We start from the raw sequence: 12,384 nt of genomic DNA, 5'->3' as shown, positions 1-12,384 counted from the left end.
TCAGCTTCAAGCAACAAATATAGAGGCTCTCAAGTCTCATGACTATGAGAATAAACTACGATATTGACCATAATTGTGAGATTGATGACTTAGTCAATGATGTCGTTGAACAACTTCAATTGTAATAGAAGCTTGCAAACTAGGAACAGAGAGACAGAGAGAAATAACACCATGGTAGTAGGGTTTACTTCCAATCTAGGGGAAGGGGAGAGAGAGAGAGAGAGAGAGAGAGAGAGAGAGTTTTGGCAGCTTTATAGCTAGCTTGATATAATGTATAAATGAAAACTAGGAGGCATTGAAGTGCAGCCAGGCAACCTTGAAAGCTCATGTTGGTACAAAAAAAATAGGGAAAATTATCAAAATACCCCTCTAATTTGATGAAATTCCCAAAATGCCCCTTGTATTTTCAAAATTCCCAATCTGCCCATAAAATACACCTAAAATTTCCCAAAATACCCTTAAATAATTTGAAAATTCCCAAAATACCCCAAGTCCTAAATTAAGCAAATTGGAGAGAAAATTGTTCATATGCATTCAAGCTTCCGACACCCAATGAAGGCAAGTCAAATCTCCACTACATATACAACAAAATCGCAAGGAAAATGTGGCATGGCTTCCTAATACAAAATGAAGCCAAATCCCCGCTATAATCGAAAAGAAAACCTCTCACATGCTGAGAGTAATGCATTCAAACTTTCTACACAAAATGAAGACAAGTCAAATCTTCGCTACGTATAGAGCAAATCGCAAGGAAAATGTAGTATGGCTTTCTAATACAAAATGAAGCCAAATCCCCACTATAATCGGAAAGAAAGTTCCTCCCACGCATTGTGACTTTCCCGCACAAAATGAAGCCACATCCCAGCTATATATTCAATCTGTAATTGGAGCTTTGCAAGAACGCTCATTGTGGCCAAGACCACCACAACGTGAGCATGTGAAAATACGCTTTTCCTTGAAGTGATCCTCAGTTCTAATACGAAGTTTTCTAGGATGCCCAGGTAGCCTACGTGTGGCAGGTGGTTTCAATTGATCACTAGCATCTTCACTTGCATCCACAATTGGACTTATGACACCACTATAAGTGTTACAATAGGCCTGCAAAGCATATGCCTTATGTACATATGATTGAACACACTCTCTCTTGAAGAGAATAGCCGCAATAGCATGAGCACATGGAATTTCAAATGATTGCCACTTATTACATGAGCATGACCTTGTACATACATCAACCACACATGTTTTTGTACTTGTCAAGATCTCAAAAACCATATCACTAGAGGGCAAGATTCGATATTGCCGAGCACTATTTCCAACCTCACGCAAATTCTTCTCTACATTTGCAACCAATGCAAACTATGCTCTATCTCCTAAAGACTCACATGCCTTCTTTCCCTCCATTCCACGTGCATAGAACCAAGCTGTTAATTGGCGACGAATGATATCAAGCATAGATATGATAGGCTTATCTCTAGCTTCAAGCAACCATGCATTCAATGACTCAGCAATGTTGGATGTAAGATGCCCGTAACGCTTTCCTTTAAAGTGTGTCGTCGCCCAATGAGAAGGGGGTGAAGTCGTTAATAAGTAGTCCGTCGTGGCAGGACTTATAACTCTCATCCCTTGGATAGCCGTGTCAAAGTCGCTCATAGTGTTGGCATAAGCTACTACACAAAACAACCGAATAAATTCTCCATTGTTGCATTTCTTCTTGAGATTAGCATCCAAATGGCACATACAATATGCATGCTCACATCCTGGAAAGACAAGCTCCACTGCTGGGAGAAGACCTTTTTGCTTGTCTGATACAAAAGTAATCGCATTGACACTCGCCATACAATCATGTATATTTTGCAAAAACCATATCCAATTGTCTTCATTTTCTGCATCTACAACACCAAATGCTATCGGAAACAAGCCCCCCATAGCATCAATCCATGTGGCTGTCAACAAAGCACCAAGATATTTGCTTGTCAGGAATGTGCCATCCAACCCAATAAAGTCACGACAATGCGTGAAACCAGTGATGCATGCTCCGAACGCAAGAAACATTCGAAAAAAACGACCTTCAGTGGTTTTCTGCAAATGGGCCACAGTGCCCGGATTGCTAGCCACAAGCTTGTCGCAATAAGACTGAAGCTTTCCATAAGATTTTGCATGATCACCATGAATAATACCCAAAGCAAGTTGCTTCGCCTTCCAAGCAATCTTGTACGAAATTGACACTCCAACTTCTCGACGCAAATCGGCCATGAGCTCCTTTGGCCTATACATTGGATGGTCTCGAAGTTTCTCTACATACCTTGTTGCAACCCATTCAGCAGTGGCTTCCTTGTTTCCAAGTTGTGAAGCACCACCACAAGTGTGCTCATCATGAAATGCCTTGACCATACACCCAGGTCCACCAGAGACCAAAGACGCATGCAAGCGCCACATGCATCCCTTTGCCTTGCATACAACGGTATATCTGGATCGATCACGTTTAGCATGCCTAAGCTCCACATGAGACTTGATTGCTTGTTCTTGAACCTTTGAACGAAGCACATCAAGAGATTCAAATTGAACACCAACAGAAAGAGTTGCAGAGATGGTAGCATTATTCTCTGATGTATTTGCATTACTCTCAGCCATGGTTTCCCTCTTGTTTGTACCCGCAATACCACACTTGTTTACATACAAACAACAACGAGCTCTTGCATCAATCTGTATCCTGCACTATGTGAATGGACATTTGCCTTGCACATAGCCAGTCACATACATCGCACAAAAGGCTCCCAACTAGTCTGTGGAGAGAGATGCACTAAAGACTCCCTCCTTTTGTGACATGTCGACCTCAAGGGCCGTGTAAGCTGCGTTGCTACGACTCACAGGTGACTGCCTGCGTTGCTGGGACTTGGAGCTGGCGAGCGACAATTTTCCCTGCTGCTCGCTAGCGTGCGACAATTTCCCTGCTGCTCGCTGTTTTTTTGCACAATTTCGGACGAAACCGTATGCTGAGAGAATACGAGGGGCTTTTTGAGAATTCTAAAAATACGAGGGGCGTTTTGGGAATTTCGGCAAATTGAAAGGGTATTTTGGTAATTTGCCCAAAAAAATACTAGGAGGCATTGAAACGTGACAGTGAGGCCTTAGAGTTTCTTAATATCAACATAAGGAAATAATCCCTTACTTAATAAAAGCACTGCTCTTTAGTCATGAGTGGTGCATATTATCGCTATCTGGTCACATAATAAGAGATTTTGTGCTTCAAGTCAAAATATTAAAAAACAAATATTAAATCAATATTTCACATCATGGATCAAACTCTTATGGATGCACTCTTTATTGATCCCTTCTTCCCTCTCATGGTGCTGCATACCTAAAGTGCACGCACATGCACACACAAAGAACTATGTACAACCTTCATCCACCCAGCATCCCCTGTCTAGCCCATGTGCCTTGCAATGCTACCAAGTCCATTCCCTCCGCTTCTCACTCTCCAAATAAAGAGAATGTTTTAAGATTCCCACTAATAAAGTATACAAAAGGTGTCACTAGAAAAACCCTGGCTTATCATTTTCTTAGAGACCACTTACAACCCTTGTATATTATGCTCATCATATATGTGAATAATGGATGGGTAGTGACAGCAAACCTCAAACTCAGGCTCAATGGGCCCCCCTGCCTAATTGATCCAACAATGTGAATATGTTAGAAAATTGAGGACACTTACTGGCAAGAATTCTAGAAGTAGATCCTTGACCCAACACAAAAATACATGTGCTCATCCTAGGGCCAAATCCCATCGTGGTAAATATTTTGGATATAAAGTCCCATTTGCCCCTCTCTCTATGTCCATGGCGAGAGAGAGAGAGAGAGAGAGAGAGAGAGAGAGAGAGAGAGAGAGAGAGAGAGAGAGAGAGAGAGAGAGAGATGGGAGAGGCATCTTTCTAGAGAGAGGGATAGAGGGAGAGACAATGAGGAAGGGTGTGAGAGTGGGATGCACATAGACATGGCAATGGTGGGAGGAAAGAAAGAGAGTAGACATGTTTAGAGTGTAGGAGAGTTATAGAATCAGAGAGGTAGAAAGTGAAATTTAGACAGAGAGAAAGAGGGGTGGGGCATCATTGAGAGACGTGGGATAGAGAGAAAAGGGAAAGAAAGAGACATAAGGCGCACACACACACACACACACACACACACACAAATGATGGAGAGAGAGATAGAAAGAGGGGGGGGGGGGGGGGGAGCGAGAGAAAGAGATAGATTTTAGTATTGTCCTCAGAGGTCAAATATGCATATGGGACCAAAGATACATGTAATGTATTATGTGTGAGACTCATAAGTGATTCTCAATGCTCAAGGATCGTGGTGATGAGGATCACCATGGATAGCCCACCTTGTGGATAGAAGAGGAAAGTGTGTTGGTCTAAGGCATGGTTGAAGATCCAAAGGAAGCAAGTTCATATGTGAGCAAGACCCAGGAGCAAAGTGGTGTTTTAGAGTCTCAAACTTGAAGTGAGCATAATGTGCATAGTCAATGGGACTCTTCTCCATTGTACCAATGCCCCAGAGAGAGAGAGAGAGAGAGAGAGAGAGAGAGAGAGAGAGAGAGAGAGAGAGAGAGAGAGAGAGAGAGAGAGAGAGAGAGAGAGAGGATTTTATAAGGGATTGATAGGGAGGAGAGAAAGAATGGTTAGAGAGAGCAAAGAACATGGCGGTATGGGGAGGAAGAGAGCAATGTAGTAGGCACATGTTAAGGGGAGAGAGAGAGAGAGAGAGAGAGAGAGAGAGAGAGAGAGAGAGAGAGAGAGAGAGAGAGAGAGAGAGAGAAAGGGGAGGGGGGAGTCTTTGAGAAACAAATGTGGAGGTAGGGAGGGCCAGAGCAAGAGAGTAGCAAGTGATAGATAGGGAGGATGAGAGGGGGTAGGTGGAGGAGAAGAGTGGATGGCTTTGGTGTCCAAAGAGGGTAGTAGTAGTGGTGGATCAGGGCCCCCCCCCCCCCCCCCCCCCCCCCAAAAAAAAAGCTCACTCCATATCCTGGCTCAAATTGGAGATATTCACACAAGTTGATTTTATCATCAGTAGATTTTCACAAATGAAGCCTTACACTAAACTTCTTCAACTATCGCACCTTGAGTTGCTCCTCAAACCCTAACATCCATAGGTGTCTCCCCCGATGCTCTCTCTTCCTACTCACCAAACCTAATTCTTAAACCCAAAATGCACCATATTGCTTTGTTTGTGTTCACCCACAAAGGTAGCACAGTGACCAACAATAGCTATAAGGTCTTTGCATAAAGCCTTCGGTGTGTATGAGCATTCCTCCTCAATAAAGTCCTTCTCTAGGAGAGGTAAACATATGGTTGCAAAACCGTCTTCTTGACTCACTTCAACAGACTAGCCCTGGCTTCATCCACTTCAAGAGAGTAGGCCTTAGTATGGCCTATGATCCTGCAAGGTGATCTAGCGTTAGCTTTGCCACTTCATCTTGGTCCTGCACTTCATTCCCCTTCCGATATGCTAGCGAGTCAATGTGGCCTCAACCTCTTCTGATTTTTAAGGCTTTGAAAAAGTGGGTTTCTTTAAATAATGATCTGGAATTTTTTACTTCCTCCAATTGTTGTTCAGCCATGTAAGTTTTTGCTTCTAGCAATATTTTGTGTGCAGCTTTGGACGATGAACATGTGTGTTTACTCATTGTAAGCCACTCTACTTCCATCTTCCAGCTGGTTCAGGCACTCCTTTTGAGACTTCTTCAATCTCGGAGTGTAGCTTAACTGCTTTTTGCATGCTGTTGATAAATGATTCGCACACTTTAGGGTTATTTGAGTTCACACCTTATCAAGATTGCTCAACGCTTTTTGGCCAGGCTTCTTGAAAGAGGGTCTTTGAATAGATGAGCTCTTAGGCAGTAGCTTTTTAGGCCCTTTGGAGTGTTGACCTTCAAAGACCTTTGACTTTTTTAAGTTTGATTTGCAGTGTTAGGTGATCTGATAGAGACTATGAGGTTACCGCTTTCAAATCAAATAGCGACAAAATACAATTGACTTAATGAAAGCAATAGCACTCGTCTAGTCAAGAAGCCGTTGGTCTTTCCATCAGGCTGGGCCAATACAGCTCCCATCGCCATGCCAAAAGCATCTACATGCACATGGAAAATCACGTCCCACTTTGGTTGGTAAAGGACTAGCTCCCTGTTGATCACATCCTTTAAGAACTGAAAACTTTTCTCACATTCTTCAATCCAAATAAACTTGTTTCCTTTCTTGGTCAATTCATATAGAGGTAGTGCCTTAGCTGAAAACATGTGCACAAACCTCGTGTAAAAGTTGATATATCCCAGAAAGGAACTCAATTTTCGTACTATTGATACTTAAAAGTTTACAAAACTTTGTATATACGCTTCCACTACGAGCCGTGGATGTGTAAGACTGGGAAATGGATACCTTTACAAAGCCTTGAAGGTAATCTTGTGACATTTTACATTCACATTACAATGCCAAATGATGTCTCTAAAACTATGCAAGTTAGGATCATAGTCATTCACAGTTGCCTTGCTCACTTCAAATATTGAATCTCCAGAGTAGGCAAACATCATGGAGGAGGAGTTCTTGGAAATCCAAGCCAAGCTTGTGGAAAATCAGCAACCTCTTCATGTTGAGTCACTTGACTCTAATGCCCCAAACATTGTTGATGAGAGGAGACACTCAACCTTCACCTCACACCAACTATGGACGACGACCACAGGTAGCATGCAGTAATTGTCTTCCTTGTGTAGTTGGCCATCCCAATGTATTTTCCTAGGACAAACTTTTGTAGGATCTTTTGGACATGGAGGTGTGGGTAGCTCGCAAGGTGGGAGAGAGCAATGTTTTTGGCCTAGAAGCAGCATTTGCAAACTATATCGGCAAACTACCCATGGGCGACATCTGCATTATCCTGAATGGGCAAGTTTATTGTGAGTTTTATTAGCTACCTTGAATCTTTATTTGGTATAGAGACATGGTGTTCATTAGATCAATTTAAAAACTATGATTGTGCAAGGGTATAAGCATGTTAACTTGTCATGCTTTTTGTGCTAGTTATCATGTGCCAACAATCATATCTTGTAAGCATAATGAGAGTGTAACTTTTCAAACGTGTGGGAATCCATCGAATATTTCAAAATAGGGAGACCACCCTGAATCCACTTTCCTGACCATTTACGTAGTGTTACTCTGAGGGGAGTGGGGCAGTCAAAATGCGTGGAGAGAAGCAAAGTGGGCCAGTCAACATGCATGGAGAGAAGCGGGACGCAGGGGCCAGAGGTAAGAGAGAACCAAAAACAAAGTCGACCCCTGAACTTTCTGCTGCTTCTTCTCCGCCCTGAAAAAGGGTGAAGCTCTCTGATTCCCCAGCATCCCCAATGGAAAAGACCTTGCATACAAAGGGGAAGGATGACTCAGGTACTCTCTCTCTCTCTCTCTCTCTCTCTCTCTCTCTCTCTCTCTCTCTCTCTCTCTCTCTCTCTCTCTCTCTCTCTCTCTACCTCATTATGATTTGCGATGATAGTAGCTGGTGTTGTCTTGGCTGGAGAGTTGTCCCTTGATGTCGGCTTTAGCAGTAGGACATCTTGTGAATAGTCACTTGAAATACAATTGCTCAAGTCGAAGTCTGGCTCAAGAAGCACAAACCAGTGTTTGATTTGAACCTTGAAATTGGAAGGAAGTGCTCATTACTGCACTTTCCTACTGCTAATCTTGTGACATTGAGGGTGTGCAGGCCAATGGAAAGCTCCAAAGTTTACAGTCCCAGTATAGAGCAAGTTCTCTATTACAGTAGAAGAGTTCAATGATGTTCATGGCCTCTCCCTGGCTGGTGCCAACCCCAAACTAGTGAGGTGGGATCAGATCAGTGATGTGGAGTGGTTCAGTGTTTTCAGATAGTCAAAGAATCGTAGTCACTATCGCATTAAATGCAGTTGTTTGCGTACTGATATGTTCGACCAGGTGATGCAGCTGCATTACAATGTGTACCAGAAGCCCCCAACAAACATGGAGATCAACTCTGCATTCGCCAAGGGGTTTGTAAAAGAATTCAGCCCAACGGCAATTGCAAGTAGCTCAACCATGCAATTCAATTGGGTTGAATTCGTTGTCCAGCATTTGCAGGACCTCCGAGAGAAAGGGTACTACGAGGCCCATGTCGAAAAGTGAAAGATGCGCAATGTATGTCTAAACATCGAGGAGGCGCAAGCTGAAATGAAGGAGGATACCAAGGAGACACCCATCTCTTGCCACAGCACTCACCAGCAGGCTGAAAGCTTGTCATTTTTTGGCGTTGAGAATTTGCAGCACATAAAGGCTGCCTCTGAAATTCTAAGCAAACAACTGCAAGATGCTAAAGAACATCTTCTAACTGCAAAATTAGACTTTGAAGCTGCAAGGGTTGTCCAAGCAAGCAATGCTAGGGTCACCCCAATTGTGCTTGCTATGAGACAAAAGCTTCACGATGCTGAAAATGAATTACAGAGGTTACTAAAGAGCGACAGCGTGGATGCAAAGAGGGAAATAGAGTGTAAAGTAAAAATAGAGACATTTAAAGAGACATTGGAAGGTTTGGCATTTCCTGACAGTGAGGACACTCTTGCTGTGCTGACTCAACTTGTCAGCGTGTAAGTGCGTGACTTTTATGCTTCTACCGTATGATTGGAATATGTGCACAACAAACCTATGTACTTACCATGCTCCTCTTTTTTTTGGTGTGCAGATTAATGTGGAGGTTATGGAAGCAAAAGTGAATGCATGTGAAGGTCAACTGCAGCTCCTAATGCACATGAGAAAGATGCTACAATGCTCCTCCATTCCCACTGCCCTGTGTAATATGGCTATGGGCACTTTTATAGAAAGTATAGAAGGGGTATGCGATGGGACGATGATCAACCTGTGCAGTGGCTGCAGTTTGCCACTTGAAGTAAAGGGAATCTCCGCCACGGTCAAGATGCCCTGTGGGCATAGCTACCACTTTCTCTACTTTGCAGCTGCATGCTCCTTGTCGACAAAATGTAGAGCTGTGACCTGCCAGCAAAGGATACCACAAGAATGGTGTTGGAAACCCACAGGGCAAAGACATCCAATCACACCAACATCTGGTAAGATTGTACAGGGTGTGCTAATTAGCATACCCAGTGTGTTAATTAGAATATTTAGTGTGTTAACTGGATATGCTAATTAGCATACCCAGTGAGAATATTGAGTGTGCTAGTTGGATATGCTAATTAGCATACCCTGTGCTCAGTGAACAGATTAGAGTAAGTTTGGCATATTAGCATATCTAGTAAGTTAACTACCATATCCAAATGCTAACTAGCAAACTGTATATGCTGATTAGCGTACTGGGTATGCTAATTAGCATACTGGATATGCTTATTAGCATATTGGATATGCTAATTAGCATACTGGATATGCTAAATAGCATACTGGGTATGCTAATTAGCATAGTGGGAATGCTCATTAGCATATTGGGTATGCTGATTCACGTACTGAGTATGTTGATTAGCATACTGGATATGCTTATTAGCATATTGGATATGCTAATTAGCATACTGGGTATGCTAATTAGCATACTGGGAATACTAAATAGCATACTGGGTATGCTAATTAGCATACTGGATATGCTAATTAGCATACCTAGTATGCTAATTAGCATATCCAGTATGCTAATTAGCATACCCAGTATGCTCATTAGTATACCCAATATGATAATTAGCATATCTAGTATGCTAATTAGCATACCCAGTATGCTAATTAGCATACCCAGTATGCTCATTAGTATACCCAGTATGCTAATTAGCATATCTTGTATGCTAATTAGCATACTTGTGCTCAGTGTACAGACTAGAGTAAGTTTGTCATAATGGCAAATCTAGTAACTAAGCTACCATCTCCAGATGCAAACTAGCATATTGGATATGCTAGTTAGCATACTCAGAAATTCAAATTAGCATACTGGGCTTGTCAGCATAATGGATTCCAATGTATGCCAGGCCGCACACATAGTCACAGCATATCAAACATTTTCTAGCATACATGACATGCTTATATGAGTCTTAATCCACGTTTTTTGTTGCAGGCCTGGGGTAGTCCCTCCGTGATGTGGGCATTGTGCATGACACAAAGGGCAAGGGAAAGGCTGTAATGGAGGACCTTTCGATCGCGGAGAGTGATGAGCTGGATACAGGTGAGAACCCTTCGACGGAGAAGGGTGTTGAGCTGGATGCAAGGAGTGAAGGGGTGGATGAGGGCTCCCAGAAGATGCCAAATGAAAGCATGAAAACAACTGAGGAAGGCGGTGATGTGAGCAGGAACTCAGAAGATGAAAAAGAAGATGATTTTTTTGTCATGGCTCCTCGTGTGCCTCGCGTGCTAGCGATGCCTGCTGCAACTGACAAAGCAGAAGCTTCTTAGCAGACAGTGGCTAGTGGCTCATGGGAAACTTTGAAGAGTGACAACATAGAAGATGAGCAAGAAGTTGGTGACAACAGCCCTCTCGAGGGTTTTTTGCGTAAAGCTCAGCTGAAAAGAAAAGTTGGCCTTGAAGAGGTACCTGAAGACATTGCAAGCACAGCCTGTGGTTCGAAGAAGGCTGAAAGCTCCAAAGGTGAAAAGAAAGCCACCCGCTCAAGAGCTTGCAAAAAATTGTGTTAAGACTTATTGCTCCCTACCCGGTTGTGCCCTTCACTGTATATGCTAGACCATTTTGAAACCCAAATGCGTATTGTAACTGACATGCATTTTGTTTTCCAATGAAAATGTATTTTTGTGCAATATAAATCTGAGCAGCAGTTCATGTAATTTTTGCGGTTTTTCTTTTTTAAACTTGTTCATTTCGTATCGCGGTTTCCCTACAGAGGAAGAGAAACAGGCATTAATCGTCATGCCTGCTGCAACTGCGGCCATGCAATGGCAGAAATTACGGAGATGGCGAGTCCACAAAGCCAGGCAGTTAAGGAGACAGAAAATGGAGATTGAAAAACGCCTTGAACAATATTCACAGCTTGCCCGTAGTATTATTGAGCGCCTAAATTATGTGCACCCAAGTGGGCCGGTTATTTTTGCTGAATGGTATCCTCTACCAGACCTAATATGGGTGCCTAAGCGTTAATGTGATGAAAAAAGGGCTCTGGTGCTGGACCTAAACGGTCTTTTTGTGGCAGTGGTAGAGCCTCGTTTTGGTGAAAAGCCCCCGGCATATGCAGATGAAATGCTGAAATACGATGTACTTGATAAGTAGGTGTTCTGTTGCAAGGACAGCCCTTTTTTTTTGGACTGGTGCCTGCAGTTCTTTAATGTGTTTATATGGAGCACAAGATTCCATAGTAAAGTCATGAGTATTTGCCGTACTGTTTTTAAAGAGCAGGTGCCAAAGATTATTGGGTTTTTTGCTCAAGCGCACTATACAAAGCAATCCTGGCAGATCCAGAGAAAACCTGTGTTTATGAAAGACTTATCCTTGTTCTGGAAACACACTCCGGGGTACAACGCCCAAAACACACTTATAATCGATAATAGCTTCTACAAAGTGTTTTAGAACCCACCACAAACTTGGCTTGCTACTCCCAGTCTAGAGCACCAGAGTGCTAAGCAGAGGGAAAAGTTCCTTATAGAAACTTTGAAGTCCTGGCTTTTTCTTTGGCTGCAAACGGATGATCGGAAAGCATATGTTGCTCATAATATGTTTGAGACAGGCTCAGATGAGTTTTCTGATGCAGTCGTCAAACGTTTTCTTGACATTCAAAAGAGGGATATAGAGGCTAAAAGACTGGAAGAAATTCATCGCAAACAGCGGGAAGCTGACCTAGAAGCAGAAAGAGAGAAAGAAAAGCTGGAGAGGGAAAGAAGAGAAAGTGAGCAGCATAGTGCCAACCTAGAAGCAGAGGAGGAAGCAGAGAGAAAAGAAAAGAGCCAGCAGGAAGAAGACAAACAGCGAGGACAGCCCGGTCACTACAAGCGCCCTCCGAGGAGGCCTTAAGGGTTTTTGGGGCAGTGACTGTCATTGTAAAATTGAACCCTATGTAAATAATTTGATGCTGGCAATTAATGTAAACAGTTTGATAGTTAGCATGCTGACACAAGATGTAAACAGTTTGAGTTAGCATGCTGGCAATTAATGTAAACAGTTTGATAGTTAGCATGCTGACCAACTTTATAATAAAACTGCATACCCTTACAGCAAAGTGGTATATAGAAAATCCAGTGGATACAACTTAAAAGCTGAAGGGCATGCTATTACAAATTGCTTCATAGCTTTCTGGAGTGATTGTGTACACCTGCCTTCTCCTTGGGACGTGCTCCATGGGTATTTTGATACATCGCACCAGATGTGAAAGTAGGTGGACGATAGGCTGCTTGTGGTCTAGCTTGA

The 12,384-nt window shown here is 42.8% G+C and overlaps 1 pseudogene; it reads right to left on the bottom strand.

Annotated features, from left to right (window-relative positions):
• Nucleotides 1-873: 873 nt before the first annotated feature.
• On the bottom strand, nt 874-2,631 carry LOC147419449 (uncharacterized; annotated as a pseudogene).
• Nucleotides 2,632-12,384: the final 9,753 nt, after the last annotated feature.

This window comes from Adiantum capillus-veneris, chromosome 29 (assembly GCF_014529385.1).
Source record: "Adiantum capillus-veneris isolate H3 chromosome 29, ASM1452938v2, whole genome shotgun sequence".
NCBI classification, from domain to species: domain Eukaryota; kingdom Viridiplantae; phylum Streptophyta; class Polypodiopsida; order Polypodiales; family Pteridaceae; genus Adiantum; species Adiantum capillus-veneris.
The sequence above is the reverse complement of the archived record's forward strand: the minus strand, read 5'-3'. Positions and strand labels throughout refer to the sequence as shown.